Here is a 19,617-nt window from a genome sequence, read left to right on the forward strand (position 1 = left end):
CTTAGTCCTCTCTGGGCCCATAAACAGCACCTCCTGCACCTCCCCCTCCAACCACGGCACCGGCACCAGCAACAGCTTCTACAAGTGGTACCCAGACAACCCCAGCTGCTGTGGTAGACAATCTGGATTTATAGACACTAAAACGTGACATGCAAAGAATGTTGCGTAGGATAGACAGGCTGCAGCAGGAGGTGCCCCGCAATAGCAGGAGACTGAGGGATATTAAAAAGATCCTGCAGAGGACCAATTTGTAACTTTTGGATCCTCACCCATGATTTCCTCCCCTTCTTCCTCTTTCCTCGTTCTTTTCTTTAGCTGGTTTATGGGGTTTAGTGTTAGGTTATAGTAGGCTGTTAGTTTAGTTAGTATAAGTGGGTTGGGGGTGGAGGGTGTTATATTATTACATTTGTTTTGTGGGTGGGTGGGGTATGATGTTGGGGTTTATGTGTATAAATATATATATATAAAAATACATATATATATATTTTTTTGTTAGGATAAGTTAGCATGTGTTTAGGTTAGTATATGTTGTCCTACATGTGTCTTGTCATGTAAGGGGTGTAGGGGGTTGATGTTTAGAGTGTTTAGTTAAATGAGGTGAGTAAGTTTAGCTTAGGGCAGTTAGGGCCAGTTGTGGGTAATGTATAGTTAGGATAGGTTAGGTTAGTTAAGGTGTTTCCCCTAGTTTACGTTTCCTTTATTGCTGTAAAATAAAGTTTTAGGCACTCCTTTACAGTATGTGTCATATGCTTGGGGATCAGGGCCTTTGCATGGGTGTACAGTATCGATTTAGTATTTGCATTTGTGTTCCATCCTTCATCAGAATCCCATTATTGACATGGTTATTCCCAATTCCAAATGAGCTGTCACATTGGCAGCTACAACAAAGCTACTTCTCTTTGTATCTGCCATCCATTGCACCCACCACTCAAGGTTACTATGATTCCCAATGTGTTGTAAAGGTTGGTGTGTTTTTAAATCTGTCATCATTTGAGTCCTATATTGGATTCTTGGCCACTGTGGGATGTCTGCCTGCAGCCTGATGTCCATGTGAACAATGATAAGCTGAGTGATGTTATAATCTTATGAAGTTCTGTATATATAACTCATACCTATCATTTATTACATTGTACTCCCAGTTTGCATAATTGTACATACACTCGTACACATCCATTCATGCTATATGGTTTGTGTGTGTGTGACTAACATTTATAGTCAGATGTCACATACATAAAGAATGTCTTGAAGGGAATGTTGGCCACATTGAGTTTCATCTTATACATACTTTGGAGCTGACTTTATCAGTTCTACACAGCATTATACTTTTTGTTCTCTTTTAACTTCAGAAATAAGCCTACGGAAGCACATATGATGATAAAATCCAGACCCCAGTGCATAGTTATCAGCCCATATTCTTTCTACACTGTTTTATTGACATTCTATGGCTATTGATGTGTTACATACATCACAAATCTCCTACACAGTTGATGTGTCACATTACACCAGACGTCTTCAAACTGGGGGGCGGGCCCCCCTTGGGGGGCCCCAAGTGATCCCAGGGGGGGCGCCAAACTCCGGCCAAAAGAAATATTATATAGATAACATGCCTTTGTTTTAAGCAAAAGCATGTTATTGCAGTTTTAAAAAGGTAACAATACTTAACTGCAATGTTTACGTAGGTTTAGACCTATTTAAACATTGCCATCTTTCTAAAATAAATGTGAAAAATTCTGAGGGGGGCCCAATGATTTTTATTTTTCAATTGGGGGGGCGCGGCATTAAAAAGTTTGAAGACCACTGCATTACACAGAGACAAAGTGGTTGTGTAAGTGCTATTTATTTTAAAGTGCTGTAGTGCAATGTTTACATAGTCCAGGATGGTAAGTCAATTAGTGTGTGACGCCTTCTATTGTGATGCAACACAAGTGCAATGGTGAGGAACGTCATTGGACTTGCTGTGGTGAAGTGTCATTCAGTGCAGAGGAACACGAATTGCCAATGAGGTAGTGAGAGACAATTGCAGTGCATAGTGATAAGGTAAACAGTGTGCTGGAGAATAGTGCATGTTACCAACTGTAGCAAGAATGGCATGTTAACAAGCACAGGACCTAGGAAATCAGTGCCCATGTGGCATGGACTTGTGCTACCGGGTACTCCTACGGGTGAAGGTGATCTGTTCCACGACTTCATCTTCGGATGTGTGTGTCGTCTCCTCTGCCCTTGGTGGTGGTGGGTTTGAAGGGCCAAGACACACTTCAGTGTTCGAAGACGTGGAGTCAGAATTCCCGGTAGCTGCCAACTGTGGGGCTATTAAGGGCATTACTGCAGCAAGGAGGAGCTGCTGGTTCTTGAGTATAGCAGCTACATCACTGTGGTAGGCAGCCAGGTCGGCTCTTGATTGCATTTGTGCATGCAGTGAAAGGTTTGGGATGCCAGGTGTTGTGGCAACTCCCTAACTGCTGTGGTGAAATCCCTCACACATTGTTGTAGTCCTTGTAGGAGGGATGGTAGCGCTTGCATGGCTGCTGCCTGTTCTGCAGATCACATCATGAACATGTGCGCATCCCCTCAAGGCTGACTGCCATATTTTGCATCCCCACCCGCACCTCCTTGGCCAGCTCCCGCTGTACTCCCACTACTGTCCTCTCAAAGGTGGTACCAGTGTCTTCAGAGTCCTCAGCTGGGTTGGAGCTGGCAGGTCGCACAATTGGGGTGGTGGGTAGGTCCTCTGTGGGGGCTGCTGCATCTGTGCTCCTCCTTGCAACTGAAGGTTGGGTCTGGAGGGTTCCAAGGACATCTTGGAGGGTCTGCTGGCTAATGTTTGTCAGCTCATCATCCATGTCATCAGGGAAGTCCAGGACAGGCATAGCCACAGGAGAGCCATCGTCCTCTACAATGAGATATTGTATAATTAGTGTGTCTGTGTTGTGGCAGTTGTATTGTGACAACACTGACTTCCTATTAGTGAGACATTGTAATCTTGGCTCCTGTTCATTGTTCCTGTCATTAATATTAGCATTCTCACAGGCCTATGCCCCACCTGCATGTCACATGTAGTGTGGGCAGTTTGGGGAATTGTCTGCGTCACATCCTCTAGGTGTAGGTTCTGTCCAAATTGTATGTTGCCACCTTCTTGTCCTACTCAACCCTCCATCTACTTCCATTAGCATGGTGAGGCCTTGCAATGGCTGTGGATGTTCTGATGCCACTTTCACCACACTTAACAATTTGGGACTGACCCAGTCTCTGATATTTCACATACACCTATATGTTGCTGAGACCAAGCACATACTATGTATAGCATTGGCATGGCACAATACAGGTGTCAGCATTGGTAGTGTGTCATGTTGATGTTAGGGAATGTGTGCTACATTGGATTGCAATGATGGGCCTGGCAGTGTTCCATTTCCTCTTATGGCTGTGCAGGTGTGTTTAACTAGCTAGAAACATATGTCCTCCCCTCAATGCTGTTGTCTTAGCAGTATGACAGTTGGGATGTTGTAAGGTGGCATTGCAGCTATTGTAACACAGGCACGGGGTAGACCCTGGAATGTGCAGCATGGGTATAACATTTCTGCTGGGTACTTCATGATGTTAGTAACAACACATGATGTTTATTGTGCCTATAGACATGAGCATTTGACAGGATTTACACTTTGTTAGGAATTACAGGGGATTGATAACGTCTTCATCTTGATCCCTCTATTTTGGGTGTGTTTGATCCATGGGCACCTAACTGCCATTGGCCACTTGACCAGCACACACAGTACAGGTAGGAGTGGCAGCTGTTGTAAATGGTACATGCCACTTGAGGATATGGCCTGATACTGGAAATTGAGCCCTAGTTCAGTACCGGCTGTCCTGTGACAGCAGGCCAGTTTTACATTCTACCCTACCCTCCTGGACTGGCTTTGCCTTTCCAACAGCCTTGGCATGGCAGAGTACCCCCATGCAAAGGTTGTTGGTGTAGTGTTGTGGCCCTGTTTTCCCCTGCACAGCCCATGCACCCGTGCCGTTCCCCTTTGCCCTTTCCACTGCCTGATTTCCATGGCTGACATGCATTGTGTAGTAGGTATGTCCCTCTCCCTGCTTGCAGGTAACATTTAGGCATTTTTATCCCCCATGCAACTTACCCTGCATCTGTGTTATTTCCTGGTAGTCTGCGGTGTCCTTCCTTGAATCCCAGTGATGATCTATTCTGGGGTGATGGCTGCCACCATCTCCTCCATCTGGTCCAGGGCCTCCTCCGGTGCTGGACTCTCACCTCCAGTCTGCAGTGCTGCCTTCCTGTTCCTTGCTATTTTATCCTTGGTCCTGCGCTTGCAGTCATACCAGCGTTTCTTGCACTCAGTGACTGTTCTCCGTACTTCTGCCACACTGCTTATCTTGTTGACAATTTGTTGCCAAATTGCCTCTCTCCACCCAACTGGCAATTTTGAGGTGACAAAATTTGATGCTGGTGTTCCGTCACCTCTTTCACCAGTATTTCCTGCTCCTCTGCACTGAAACAACACTTCCTTTTCTTCTTCTCCCTCTCCTGGGTCTTGTCTGGGCCGTTCTGGCTGGTTCCTGGTTGATTGGGGTCTTCCTGGGGTCTCTCCTTAGTCTGGGATCCATTTTGGTGCTCCTTAGCACATTCTGCTGAGTTTGCGCTGCTTTTTGATGCTATTGTGGGGAAAAATGGCGCGGATCCGGTTTGCGATGCAGTAAACCGGAATAAAGTCATTTTCTCTGCGTTAACGTCGTTAGATTAAAAAAAAATGACTCTAACCCGTGGTTTGCGTCACAGAGCGTCAAAGTATAAATTTTACACCCGGGTGGTGCAAAGAAATGGCGTTAGCCGGCGTTAAACTTTTTGACGCAAAACTGCGTTGGTGCAGTTCTGCGTCAAAAAGTATAAATATGGCCCTAACAATCTAAAAACCACCTTCACTAAAAGATGTATTTTTAAATTGTGAGCTCACAGACCTCAAACACCAAGTTTCTATCTGCTCTCAAAGGGAAACTGCACTTTAAGAATATTTAAAGGCAGCTCTCGTGTTAACCTGCGAGAGAGATAGGCCTTGTAACATAGAAAACCGAATTTGGCAGTATTTCACTCTTAGAACATGTAAAACACTTCAGTGCATGTCTCACCTTTAACATACACTTCACCCTGCCCCCGGGGCTACCTAGCGCCTACCTTAAGTGTGCCTTACATGTACAAAAAGGGAAGGGTTGGGTCTGGTAAGTGGGTACACTTGCCAGGTTGAATTGGCAGTTTAAAACTGCACACAAAGACACTGCAGTGGCAGGTCTGATCCATGTTTACTGGCTACTCATGTGGGTGGCACAATCAGTGCTGCAGGCCCATTATTAGCATTTGAGGTACAGGCCAGAGGCATATCTAGTGCACTTTACTAGAGACTTACTAATAAATCAAATAGGCCAATTATGGAAAAGCCAATTACTCATACAATGTCACATAGAGAGCACTTGCACTTTAGCACTGGTCAGCAGTGGTAAAGTGCCCAGAGTAACAAAAACAGCAAATACACACACAGCAACAACCTTGGAAGTAGAGGCAAAAAGTTAGGGGAGACCATGCTAGGGATGCCATGTTTAACAACCACATCATACACTGTGTCAGGTTCTCCACCAAAATACCTACATGTCACTACTCACAACAGGTTGCAAAAATAGACTTCATAGCAACACAAGGGGACTTCAACCTACAAGCCAAAGTAAACGAATCCAGAAATATTAAAATATTAAAATTGTTTAACCTCCATACAACATAAACTGTAGAAAAATGCTGCCCCCCTGTAGCGTATTCATACCTTCTAAATATGGGAGCACTAGCATCTGTCTCCATCCACATCCGCTTAATCCATGCAAGTTGGAATCACACATTGCTGGTCTTCCCAGCGGGTTTAAATAAGGAAGTGAGAGGTCATGCAACCATTCCAGTGACTATGGCGGGCATGTTGAAATGCTAAAGATGCCAAATTAATACCCAGAGTTTAGAGACAGTTGTAATTACGGTAAGCTTAGTGTTGTGGACCTCAGCAACTTAATAAATGTAATATCCATATAGGCTATCCGCTCAGTTTGTGTGAGTAAGATACACATGCTGCCGGTCTCCCTGATGCAGAGCATTCAAGTAGTAACATTTCACGTGATCAGTGCATTGTCTGTGGTGGCCATCTTTAAATGAACTAATGGCCTGTCTAAATGCCCTCCGACACTAAATTTACATTCACAACCCTGCTGTAGGTAGACCCAGATTCTAACTTATATACAGAACAAAGAAAAGATTGACCCAACCAATTATTCTCAGGGCATTATTAGTCAGCAACCACAATACAACATAATGTCAGAAATGTAAGTACAGATAAAGGGACTCACAACCCTCTTACCATCCATGAGAAACAAAAGGAAACAATAGGTAACCATGAAAGGGACCATACCCTATCTAGTAGAACTGCTAGATATTGATTCATCATCTGTAATTGAAGGCACAGAACCATGAAAGGAGTTCAAGATACATAACCATCTATGTCGAATACATCACATTAACTGTTCCATTCAAGAGAGTCTATCTATGATGCTGCCAGTATTTGCCATTCCACCTGTTGATTCAGACCCTTCTTCACTGTATCTGCAAGCCAAATCCCTCGGTTCCCTTTAGTTGTCAACAGGCAGGCCATATTTACACATATTTTCAATGGTTTTATAACATCAAGTACAAACCAGTGCATATCGTTGGGAGCATGTTCCATCAGATTGTAATGTTCAACCATAGGAGAATTCACAACATTACTCTGTATTCATGATTGACATTGAATAATCCATTTGCTGACCTCCTGAGTTGCTTTACCAATGTAAAATAAATAACATAGGCATTGAATACAATAAATAATGTTTTAGAACCACAATTAGTGAAATGTTTCAGCTTCCAAGTCATCTCAATTAGACAATATGTTTTTAAAATTCTGGTGGAAGTACATGCACTGCAGTTCCCACACAGGTAATGTCCAACCCTTGGTGTTAGCCCCCAGATGCTACTCGCGTACGTGGTTCTGGTTTAATGTAGGCCTGCACTAAACTGTCTCTCAAGTTTCTTCCCCTTTTGAAGGCAAATAATGTTTTTTCACAAGGAATGTCAAGGGAGGCTAACAAATGCCAATCTTTCAAAATAATCATCTTAATTCCATTTGACTCTGAACCAAAAGCTGTAACACAAGTCTTACGAGAGTGAACAGCTTTCTCTTTGACATGGAGAAAAGCTTGTCGATTGTAATACCAGGCACATTTCAGGGATTTTTTAAGCAGTCTATGTGGGAAGCCTCTCTTAATCAATTTGGATACTGAAGTCTTGGCTTCCAAAAAATTGTTGTCTTTCTTAGTGCAATTTACGTTTAAACCCTAGGAAATTGCCAAAATAGTTCAATTGTGTGTTACATTCCTGGGATGATGGCCATTATATCTCAATAGGAAATTTCTGGCAGTAGGTTTAGTATATAGGACTACATACAACTCACCTCCATCAACTAAAATTTTGAAATCTAAAAAATGTATGGAATGGGTATCATATACCAAGGTACATTTTAAGTTTCTATTTTGATTATTAATCCATTCATGAAACTTTAGTGAAACACTTATTGGACCTTGCCAAACAAAGAAAATGTCATCTATGTACTGGAGGCATTTTGTGATGTAACTTCCATAAGGATTGCCCTCCTTATGGATGGTATGCTCTTCAAAAGTAGCCACATATATATTCGCAATATCAGGAGACAAAATAGCTCTTATCGCTACTCCCTTTATTTGTGCAAAGAACTCATCATTGAACAGTAAGTAATTGCGTTCCGGTGCAATCTGAGCACAGCTTGTGATAAAATCAGTGGGGACCCTATGAGGTCTTGGTTTAGAGTCAAGAATGGTGGTAATTACCTCAACTGCCTCACCTTCTGGAATATTGGTGTACAAGTTTTCTATATCCATCATAACCAAGATGTCTACCTGAGGATTTAAAAGGAGCCCCTTCTGTTTGAGTGATCACAGACAATCTCTTGTGTCTGACTTGGTTAGAGGTGCAAACGGTTTGATGAAAAAAATCAACATATTCTGCAAGTGGTTGAAAAATCGACTGCCAGCCTGCCACAATGGGTCTTCCTGGTGGCTTCTTTGCATCTATATGGATTTTAGGAAAAACATAGAAGGCTGATATGGCAAAATCATCCTTATTAAGGTAGGCATATTCCATTTTACTTAACTACCCACCATGCAGACCCTTACTGGTCACTTCAAAGATTTCACTTCTGATGGATGGTGTTGGATCTTTCTTTAAGTTGTTGTAATGTGAAGGATTATGTAGTCGTCTCAAAAATCCCTGTTCATAATCTGTTCTATCCTGAATATTTATACATACTCCTTTAACAGCAGGTTTGATTGCTATATTTTTATTGCTGGATACAGTGGATAAAGCATCATTTTGAGCTTTAGTAAAGTTGGACTGTACATATTTATGTGCCTTCAATCTTTTCTCTTCCTCAAACAGAACTGCATTCTCAAACGTTTTCTTTGGCATCAAGTTAGTTGGAGGAACAAATGTAGAGGTGCATCACAAGCCTCTGATACTCTCTGGACTCACAGGTGGATTCTTGGTATACCAAACTTTAGGTGTCAAGGTCCTAGACAAATTATACAACTCTATTTGAGTTAAAAATGGGCTATTCCTATGATTTGGCACAAAGGATAGACCAATACTCAGTACTTCAATTTCTTTAGAACTTAACTCATGTGAAGACATGTTGAAGATTGGTACCTTCTCCGAACCAGGATTATATGCCGTAGTGTCTACCACTCCTAATATTTATTCCTGGTTTGTCCATATGCGCTCCTTACTATATCTCCTGATGTCTTTCTATAACGTATCCATTTTCTTCAGGATATTAGTTCTTTTTAAATCAGAAACTGTAGCTTCTGCATTTTTTAGAGCTTCTGTAGCATTGGTTGCAGTTGTATCCTCCAATAACTTTTTTCCAGCTCTGCAATCTCTTTTTTAATCCTTTCTACATGTTTTAAAGCGGTTTCTATGCTCAGTACCATCCAACTTCTTGAGAATTTGTTTGAAACAAAACTGAACCCAATTTTAAATTCCTCATCATCAACAAAAATAATCAGAATATTTTATACTTGTAATCCCACCAGCATGATATTTCCATTTCAACAATTTGTTAAAAACATGTGTGTTGGAAAATGGGTTATTGGTAAGGGCAGGTAAGTACCTACGCTTAGCAATAGGCCACTAACTTCCACTTAGGTCCAGTTAGGTCTCAGTAAATTAAACCCAGCTCAACCCTTGGTAGCTTGGCAACGAGCGACAAGGCTTAATTTAGGAGACAGAGTGTAAAGCATTCAAATATCACAAAACAGTAATTAAATAAAACACAGGAAACAGTTTAAGATTCCAAAATCAATTTATAGAAATAGATTATTTTTTTATCTATAAAATGACACCAAAACGAATAAAATCGGATAAGGGGAACTGGAAATATGAAATTTTAAAGAATTAATGCTTTCAAGAGCATAGAAGCAACTAGCGCTCAAAGGGTTAAAAAAGGTCACACTGGAAAGGAACAAAGTCCAGAGTTCAGGCCACCCACGAGGTAACACTGTCACACTTACTTTCAGAAGTGTTTGATTCAGGAAAGTGGTCCACAGCACCAGCCAAAGGTTTAGAGGCTCTAACGTGCCTCTTGCGGTCTGGGACTACAACTCCCACAATTCACCTCTTCAATTTATGGAATTGCTCCAAACTTCTGGATCTTCTTCCAGAGATCCTTTTTGTGTCCTTGAAGTGTCCGTGACTTGATCCAATGTTCCAGAAGCTCTGAGTTGCTCCTTGGGAGTTGGGACTACAAGTCCCAGAACGCACCTGGTCAGAATCCTCAAATGGCCACTGGATGCTGGCCAGCTGGGCTCTGCTTGCAGGAGTTGATGCAGGGGACTCTGGGCAGCTCCTTTGTACATGTAGCAAACAGGGAGTCCCTTCTTGAAGCAGTAGAAGACAGGTAAAGTCCTTTTAGTGGTGAAGCCCAAGTGTGCAGCTGGTGCAGTCCTCCAGAGTGCAGTGTCCAGGTGCAGGTCAGGGGTCCAGCAGGGCAGTCCTTCTTCTCCTGTAGTTCTTCCTTGTTGGAATCTAATAGGGATCTGAGGTGTGGGGGCAGGTCTGCCAGTTTTATCCCAAACAGGGGGGTCCTGGTTCTCCAATCAGGGGCAGGTCCTTCCCCCTGTGATGACCACTTCCTGGGAAGTGTGGCAAAGTTAAATCCCAGGGAGCAACATTCATCAAAAATCCATCATGGCTGAAAGTGATTTTTGGAGGTTACATCTGGCTGAGCCCACCCACTGGTGTGGCTAAAAATCCTAAGCACACCCCTCTCCTGCCCTCTCCTAATCTAATCAAGGGGGCACCTAATTGTCTGGGTTTGCAGGATGTGAGGGTGTTGCTGGGTTGCTCCAAATGTCCTTCTCTGCCTTTGAAGACCAGTTTGGCAGCCCTACCCCTTCCTGCTTCACCATCTGCTGAGGGGGAGATCTCCTCCCCCAGGAACATCTCTTTGTGTGGAGCCAGGCCACTTCACACCTCATCAAGGAAGCCTGGCCAGGCTGCCAGAGGCTGGCTAGTCAGAGCACAGCAGCAAAACACTGCAGGACTGAAGTTGGCAACTTTTCAGGTAAAGTTTAAAACTCTTTACCTGAACAAGTTATATTAAATCTAATAACTGGAAGTTGAGGGATTTCTTATACAATTAATTTGATACCAAACTTCTGTTACTTAAGGGGATTTTTAAAATTAAAATAAAGTCTCCTCATTCTAGCCTATGGAGGCCATTCACTACAATGAGGGAAAAACAAATTTGGCTGTTTTACCTCACCAGGGCTTATAAAACTATTTTTATAAGGTCCCTGCTTAGAGTTACATGGCACCCAGCCCTAGGGGCACATAGGCCACACATTAGGGGTGACTTATATTTAAAAATAAGGTAGTTTAATACTTTGGAACTACTTTTAATTCCAAAGTCGAATTTGCATGTAACTTTAATTTAAAAGCAGCCAGCAAGACAGGCCTGCCTTTAAAATGACACTGGACACCTCAGCAGTGCAGGGTCCCTAAACCTACATGCCCTACCATATACTAGGGACTTATAGGAGGTTGACTTAGCCAATTATAATCAGCCTAATTTGCATACTGATTTTACACAGGGCACAGGCCCTGCGACTGGTTAGCAGTACCGAGGGCACCATCAGAGTCAGGAAAACACCAGCAAAAGGTAGAAAATGGGGGCAAAAAATTAGGGTGCCTCTGCAATCATCCCTGTTCTCTCACAATGTGTGTAGCTCAGTCCTTACCAATTTCTTATGCAATTTTTCTAGTTGGGCGAAAGTGAAGTCCTGTTGTGTACTCAAAATTTATGCCCTCTGTTGCCCCAAAATAGATGGGCCGCTGGTTATTCTAGCAATGTAATCATCAGTGTAAGATAATGTTTCCTGCTCAGACATTTATCCAGTTATCAATTCATAAGGTGCACTCAACAGAAATGTTTGCACAAATTAAGCATAGATGTCAAAAACTAACTCAATGAAGGGTTCACCCGCATCTATCATAGTTCTCAAAGGGCCAATACCATCACTTAATGATAAAGCAGCCCTCACAGAGATACCTCTCCTCTTGTAAATCAACACACTTAGGGGCAACCCAGTATTCCCCTAGAAACTGGGTACAGACAATTTCTCACTTAACAATGCTCCAGATTAATTGTTTAGATATAATTTGTGTACATAAGATCCAGTCTTCCATTAATGAATAAGACAACTCAGTACTGTTCAAATCCAATATATTATTAAATAGGATTCAGGAAGTTCAAAAAATGTACAAAAAATACAACAAATGTCCATCCCATAGACAACAACACTGTTTACAACCCCCCCTAGATCACACAATTGTATCCCAACAGAAGATACAGGAAGGGGTAATAACCATCCTCTTGACACATTCCTGCACAATAATTGCCGGTTCCCATTTGGAAATTACACTTATAAAATGCAACAGGGCAACTCCAATGTCATCATTTGGGACAGATAGGCCTTGCAGTAGTAAAAAATGAATTTAAGAGTTTTTTACTACCAGAACATGTAAAACTTAAAAGTACATGTCCTACTTTTTAAATGCATTGCACCCTCCCCTCTGTATTGTCCGGGGCCTACTCTAGGGGTGACACATATCTTAAAAATTATGTTTTGGGTCTGGCAAATGTTTTTTTTTGCCAGGTTGACGTGGCAGTTTAAAACTGCACACACATGTTCTGCAATGGGAAGCCTGAACCATGTTTAAAGTGCTGCTTAAGAAGGTGGCACAATCAGTGCAGCAGGCCCACTAGTAGCATTTAATTTATAGGCCCTGGGCACGTGTAGCACACTTTACCAGTGACTTATAAGTAAATGAAATACACAAATTGGGTATAGGGCAATGTTACCATCTTTTGAGCAAAGAGCACAAGAACATTAGCACTGGTTAGCAGTGGTAAAGTGTGCAGAGTCCTAAGGCCAACAAAAATGACATCAGCATAAACAGGAAATCTGAAGACAAAAGATTAGAGGGAAACCACGCCAAGGATGCCAGTTCTAACAGATATGAGTTTACAACACTAACTGTGGCAAAATGTCTTTAAAGGCAATGCATAGAGCCAACCTTTTAGGAGCCATATATTCGGAAATGTAGTTACGTAGGATATATCCTTCATCCCTGTTACTGTGATTCATGTTTTGTGATACCAGTGGTCATTATTATTTTCTCTCTCTAATATGGCAAGCACCTGTGTTAGACAGGCAAATTAAAATATAAGAAAAGAAAAAAAAGATGCATGAAATACAGAAAACGGTTGTGAGTGGCCCAGCATTACTTTGTAGCTGCTGGACCTTTAAAAAAAATATAAAAACAGATTCATGTGCAGAGAGGTTGGAAACTGGGTTTGGGTAACAGTAATGCAATGTGACAGGAGGGGGGTCAAAAGAAAGGACAAACCAGGGCAGTGGGTATTACAAAAGAAGAGCATAATGAGGAGGGGTGAAAAAGTAACATGGAAAATGAGATGCTCAGGGAAAATTGAAGGAGGCAGCAGCACAATGAAGAGAAAAATACAAGCATACCCATCAGTTTTTTTATAGAAAAAGAGCAGCATATGGACCCTCAGTGTATGCCGAATCTGCAAGTTAAACAATCAGAACTCGGTGAGACTGAAATGCTCTTGGGGTGAACGTACAAATAAATTGGGAGGGAAAGGAAGATAGACAGCAAAGCCAGCTAATCATGTGCAAAGAACCGAAAACCATTGGCTCAAAGTCATGGCGATTTGGCACAGGGCAGTGCAGCAAGTCAGCTTTCTGTGCTTCCCTGCTTCAAAGTGAAGGGGTAGGAATGCACTGTATCTGTGGCATACAGTGCATTCCTATCCGTTACCCCTGTTTCTACAGCACACATAGAAAGAGGAAAAAACTAGGAGAAATAAAGATGTTTCTCCTGGTTGCGACTCCCCATAAGGTTTTGCCTCAGCCCCAGGTTTACATGCTCCTGTAAATCTGGGGATACGTCAAAATCCATGGGTGTTGCTGGGAACACCCACTGCAGCGCCCATGGAATGGAATGTCTCCCTGGTGCAGAGTAAGGCAACACAGCGATTTCCACTGCCTTGCCTTACTTAATATCTTTGCAGCCAAGCAAAGTGGCTTTGTGTGGTCTCATGAATATGTCTGAGGGTTTTGCGATGCCGCTGCTTCACTAAAAATGATGCAACTGTGGCACAAGCCTCTCATAAATATGCCCCTTTATGTTTATATTGGAAACATTAGGTCTGTCAACAAACACCTAAAGCTATATGTAGTCAAGACCTAAAAATGAAAACGGGCTCTTTCTGTGATGCAGAGCTCCTATGCACTAGTGTCAAGCAATGGCTTGTATACTAAAAACGCTGAACACATTGATCACTGCTTACCAACTAAAGTAAACTGAAGTGAAAAAATAATATTTCTGCAAGGAAATCTCTAAACAAAGTTTTTGATGATGAGCTGAGCTGGGCAGTGGCAAGGGTAAGTTATACAAAAAGCACTAAACAAAAGCAGAGGTATTATCGAAATAAACATTGAGTGTGGACCAATAGGAAAATGTTGGTTGGAGGATTCCTCATTATGAATGCCACTTTGGTAGGGGATTCCTTGTTAGGGAATGCCAGCTCGGTGGGAAGCTCTAACTTAGGCAAGTAACTCATTCATGAACTGAATTTTGGAGTACCTTAGCAGTACTACACTAGTACTATTAAAGTACTACAACATGCTATTCACAAATGTACAAATATAAGTCTCCACGCCCTCCTCCCCTATCTCTCCTATCCTCACACATTTAAGTTTACTACTTAGTAGTAAATCTGGAAGGGGATGGGCAGTGGCTAGAAAAAGATGTATATTTGCTACTAATTGGGAGCAGTTTAGGGAGGGTTAAAGAGGAACATGCATACACGACAGAGTAAGCCTGCTGCTATTTAGAAACTGCATTTCTAAAGATACCACAGCCCAAACGAGACCCAAAGCATTAAAACATTACTCTAGCTCAGAACTGCAGTAAATCCAACACTATAAATGGTGAACCACTGGTCACTATACATGGTCAAACACTGGTACTGAAACACCTCCCAGAGTAAGTAATGGAAGTGGGGATTTCCCCACAGGAATTAAAATGAATTTAATAAAATTATCTTAAATAGTTAAAAATATAAATAAATGTACTTTTAATGTTAAATCATTCAAAATTAAAACTTAAAACATATCTTAAAATTAATTAGGAAATAAATTAACAATCTTGTTGATTTTATAAATAGATGTAGCATTACATTTTCTTCAAATGTATTTAAATTCCTTGTAATTCATTTTAAACATCACTTTTACTATATATTAATGTATAGTAAAAAATGTCAATTTTTACTTTCAGTAGAAATTAACGCCCTCATTACAACCTTGGCGGTCGGTGTTAAAGCGGCGGTAATACCGCCAACAGGCCAGCGGTGAGAAAAATGGGATCACAACCACAGCGGAAACCACCAACACAGACAGCCACTTTAACACTCCGACCGCCATGGCGGTAGCAACAAACACCGCGGCGGTCACCGCCAACAGACAGGGGGAAGTCAATGTACCACCCACAGAATTACAACCCACCCATCCCCCAGCTTTTCCGGGGCGGTACCAATGCCATCAAAAGCACGGTGGAAACAGAGCACAGAAGGGAAACCACTCACCTCTCGACACTCAACGAAGAACCACAACGCCATGAAGCCCGAGCTACAGGTCCTGCCCATGCTGATCTACTTCCTCATCTACCAGGAATACGAAAGGCGGTGGCAACGACCACGGTGAGCACTGCACCTAGTACACAGGGGAGGTGGGAGAAAAAAGAGAGTGACACACACACATGCAACACGCAACACCCCCACCCTCAATACCATACACACAAACAAATGCATCACCATTACATTTACACACTGTAACCCCATAGAAGAATGCAAGGACAAAAGGAATTGAGCTAAATCAGTGATATATTAGAAACAGGCAGATAAACATAATGAATAGAAAAACAGTATTTACAAAAATATACAATATGTACAGTAGGCCGTACACTGTCCATTCAAAATGTCCGTGGGCCACTGGGCCAAAAATCATGGGCCAAGCCCACACTTGACTCCTGCCTCAAAATGGAGAGAACACTGCAGGGGCATCAGGTCAAAAACACACAGACACCTCAGGGGGATGGGGAAGGAGGGGGCACCTCAGCCGGAAGATGAAATAATGCCACTGCTCCTTGAGGGGGCTCCATGCGCACAGTGATGTCCTGGGGAGTGCAAGGCCAAAGTCTCTCAAGTCTCTCAAGTGGGTAGTTTGCCCACTGCTTGGTCCTGGGGAGTGCAAAGCCACAGTCTCTCTAGTGGGTGGTTTGCACACTGCTTGGTCCTGGGGAGTGCAAGGCCACAGTCTCTAAAGGGGTGGTTTGCTCACTGCTTGGTGTTGGGGAGTGCAAGGCCTCAGTCTCTCAAGTGGGTGGTTTTCCCACTGCTTGGTATTGGGGAGTGCAAGGCCGCAGTCTCTCTAGTGGATGTCTTCTCCACTGGTTCTGGAGGGGGCCTTGTGCCCAGTGATGCAGCACTTGGGGTGTGGCAGTTCACATTCCCTCACCTGGGTGTCTGAGGCACATGATTTGCAGGGACCAGGTTGCATGATAGTCCATGGAGGCTGGGCTAGACTCCATCCTGTGGCGGCTAAGGCTGCAAACTGGTGGTAGTGCCGTTGCTGGTGGGGGTGCTGCCAGTTGTGGTGGGAGGCTCCAGCCCATCTCCTGCAGCCTCGGACAGCTGCCCACTGGGGCTGCTGCTGCTGGTAGTGGTCCTGCTGCAGGTGGCGATGCTTGCGGCGCTGCAGGTGGCGATGCTGGCCGCAGTACATTTGCTGGTGCTGCCAGTGGTGGAGGCAGACCTTCTCCTGCAGCCTCAGACGGGGATGCTGCTGCTGACAGTAGTGGTGCTTGCGGCGGTGCAGGTGGCGGTGCTGGCGGCTGTGCTTGAGGCTGGGCTGCTGGCGGTGCTGGCTGTGGTGCAAGTGGCAGGGCTGGCGGTTGTGCTGGTGGCCACCAGGTCTTCACCTGCAGCCTCTGACGGGTGAAGTGCTTTGCCTGGTGTTTTCTGCCCCTTCCTCACCTTGGCAGATGGTGTTGGACCTTGACTCTGGCAGCTGGTGTTTTGGAGGAGGCCTTGCTGGGTAGTTCGTGCTCCTTGCCCTTCTGCATGCTGTCCCCTTCTTCAGCTTGGCAGGTGGCGGAATGGTTTTGTCCTTTGCAGGGTTTGGTGGCACACTGGCTGGGCTGACAGGTGCCCCCTCTGGGCCTCTCTGAGTTGCAGGTAACACAGTGGACGCCGACTTGGTGGCTGAGGTACTGGCCTAGGTTCTGGACACCCTGGCTAAGGGGGAAGGACGGGGGGTAGGGAAGAGGTCAATGTTTGCCAGGAAAAGCTTTTTAGAAACACTGGGGTGGGAAGAGGGTTTGGGAGTGGAGGAAGAGGGAGTGGTTGTAGGAGGTGCCTGTCTGCTGAGTTTGGGTGAAGGTGCCTGGGCTGGATGCTGTTGTGAGGTGGATGGTCGTTGGGTGGGTGCTTGCGTTTGTGTACTTTGGGAGGAGGGGTCACAGACACAGTGGGAGAGGACACAGGGAACGTGTGCATGGATGTGGGTGTGGTGACTGCTCGCTAGGGGTGTGTAGTGATGGGCGTGCTGGTGATGGAGGTAGTGGATGAGGATGTAGTGGATGCAGGTGTGAGTGGAGAAGCTACTGGGAGGGAGGTGGATGACGAGGAGGAGGGGGACACAGTGGAGGCAGTGGATGTTGGTGTGTCTGCATGGGGATGGTGCTTGTGTGAGTGCCTGTGAGATGAAGTGTGGTGCTTGTGTTTGCATGAGCCACTTCTGGGTGTTGATTTGGGTGAATGCTGGTCTGAAGGTGTGCTTTGGATAGGCTGGGGTTGAGGGGATTGGGACTGGGTAGAGGAAGTTGGAGGGGGGAGGCTAGAGACAGGTACAAGGGCTGCCATCAGTGTTGAGGACAGAGCCTGAAATGCTATCTGTTGGGACGCCACGCCAGAGTGAATGACCTCCATGTATGCATTTGTTTGTTGCAGAATGGTTGACTCCCCAACAGTGAGGGATCTCAGGAGGTCACTAGCCTCGTCACTGAGGGCAGCAGGGCTGACTGGGGCAGGGCCTGAGATGCCTGGGGCAAAGGAGATGCCCACTCTTTTGGGTGAGCGGGCACGGGAAACATGCTGAGGAGCTGCTGGGAGGGCGGTGCAGGTAGGGGGTGGCAGCTGTACCTGTTGTTGGGGTGGGCATAGAGGTGCGGGCCACCGCCAGGGAACTTCCACCAGAGGAGGAGTTGCTGTCTGTAGTCTCCCCTCCTGTCCCTGTCGTGGTGCTCCCCTCGCCCTCCGTCCCACCGGTGCCCTCACCCTTGGTGGATTCGGCCTCCAGGCCCATGTGGGATGCAGCTCCCTCTGTCACCGGTGCCTCTGCTCATGCACACAAGGACAGGGTGACAAAACAAAAAGGGGGGTGGAGAGACAGAGGATACACTTGGTCAATGCCAGCAACACCACTACCGTTGGCGTACACAACTCATAGGGAGAAGCCCTATGCACTACGCCATGCACTACCAGTTACTAAGATAGTCACCAGCCTATGGGGTACAATGCCTACCGCCATTAGCTGCACACCTGAAACCCACAGGACCCTGCCCAGTAGTAGATGCCCACTAACACTATTGGGGTAGGAGTGCTTCCGAGCCTGCCCAACAAGGGACCTACCCTGCCATCTTTGCCCTGGCATAGGGGCACCCATAGCCCACATCCCCCACCCAGGTACCTCTTAACGTGCGCAAAATCAGGATTCAGAATCTGTACTCACCCCCTTCTGGCTGCTGTGATGCCTTCAAGCACCCATCCAACTCCAGATAGGCCACCGCCAGGATGGGGAACATCAGGTGAGTCATGGTGTGACGGGCACACCTTCCTCGTTCGGAGGCCAGCCCCAACTGGGCCTCTGCCGTCTTCTTTGCCCAGCGGCGCAGGTCCTCTCACCTTTTGCGGCAGTGGGTGCTCCGCCTGTCAATAATCCCCAAGGTCCGCACCTCCTTGACGCTGGTGGGCGCTGACCTGCATGGAAAAGTCAGCAGTAAAGAGAATTAGACAACTGTCTGGACCGTCACACTCATGGCCCACCATATCCCTCCCATCCCCTGATGCATATACATTGACCACCTTACATGCAGCACTCTGGCCAGGACGCCTCTGCCCCCCACTACATCTGGCTTACAGACACAGCAATCCATACATCCATTGCCCAAGCATTATGCTCACAGTGTACTCAACTGTTTGTCTGGAGGACCATAGAGTAACGTGTACTGGGGTAGGACCCCATCCACCAGTTTCTCCAACTCCTCCATAGTGAAGGCAGGGGCCCTTTCCCCAGACACATGAGCCATTGTCGCTTCCAGACACAGGTCACAACAGCACTTGCAGTGTAGATTCTCTCCTGTTGAAGGTCAGGTAGCAAGTGAGTGAACAGATAGAAAATGGCGGTGACTTCCGCGGCGGTGCGTACCGTCACCGCCGGCGTACATCGCCCTTGGCTCCTGGAACCCATAGGGCCCAATGATAACCAATGCGAAGTTGCGTGGCAGTCTTTGACCGGCATTCACCAACGGAGCATAACGCCAGCTGAATTACCTCATTTCCACTTGTCCTTCCTCATAGGTCAGGCAGCCGCCATTTCAGGGAGGCACAGGGTATGGCACCTAACTGCGTCACAGCAGACATTGGCACAGCAACTGATTGTCGGATTCACATCTTGGTTCTGTAAAGTAAACAAATCATCATTAGTGCAATAGGTGTGTGAATATGACCCTCTGCTCACTGTTTTCTTCCATAGGCTTCAACCGCTGAGGCTGAATATGAGATGACGGCATCCTCCAGTGTACAGACC

The sequence above is a fragment of the Pleurodeles waltl genome, chromosome 4_2 (assembly GCF_031143425.1).
Source record: "Pleurodeles waltl isolate 20211129_DDA chromosome 4_2, aPleWal1.hap1.20221129, whole genome shotgun sequence".
NCBI lineage: Eukaryota > Metazoa > Chordata > Amphibia > Caudata > Salamandridae > Pleurodeles > Pleurodeles waltl.